Below are 885 nucleotides of genomic sequence, written 5' to 3' on the forward strand. Positions count from 1 at the left end.
CAGTCACACACATCTGTATTTCTGTAGTCCAAAACAGAGTTTCTGCTGAGAAGTAAAAGACTGCAGCTATTAGAAATCTGAAAGGGGCGTTCTATGAAGTCCTTCTCCAAGTCTGAACTGAAGGCAAACATGCAACTGCAGGGGTCCTTGGACTCTTTCAGACCAGCGAGTTTACCTGCCTCCAGTTACCGTCCCCATGGTGACCGCTTCCACCTAAGGCAAGCTCCGTCACCAAGGCAACACGTGGGCCCAGAGCAGCGAGGGGGAGGGGGGGGGGGGGGGGGGGCAACGGAACAGAGATGGAACAAAAGCACAGCAGCATAAGTTGTAGCTTATTTGGGGGAGGGGGGGCACAGACAGACAGAGGGAAGGAGGGAGAGAGACAGAGAGTGAGACACAAAGAAAGAGAAGGGAGTGAGAGAGAGGGAAGCAGGATAAAGAAGGAAGGCCAGCACTCTCAAATGTCCGAGGACACGGGCTGAAGCCAGAGGCACTGATGGATTTAGCAGATAAATCTAACAAGGCCAAACAAGGGGGGGGGGGGGGGGGGGGGGGGTTCAGTGTAAACAGTCCTTCCCTTTAGTGGCTCAGCTACAAACTCCTGATGCGGGGCGGAGCCAGGCTCACGACACAGAGCTGAGGGGAGTGGCCCTTCATCAGTGCACCACCAACTGAACAGCCAGCCAGACCGTATCACCTTCATCAGGCAGCCACCAGAAAGATCAGCACAGCTCTGACTTATTACACACTGGTTATAAGAGAACACTCGCAGGCCAAACCCCAGCCAATCAGCTCCCCCTCCTCGGCAGGTGGACGCGAGCCCTGGGGGGGGTGGGGGGTGGGGGGGGTGGTGGAGTGAGGAGTGTGCGCTTGTGCAGGGGATCT

Source organism: Brachyhypopomus gauderio, chromosome 7 (genome assembly GCF_052324685.1).
Source record: "Brachyhypopomus gauderio isolate BG-103 chromosome 7, BGAUD_0.2, whole genome shotgun sequence".
NCBI classification, from domain to species: domain Eukaryota; kingdom Metazoa; phylum Chordata; class Actinopteri; order Gymnotiformes; family Hypopomidae; genus Brachyhypopomus; species Brachyhypopomus gauderio.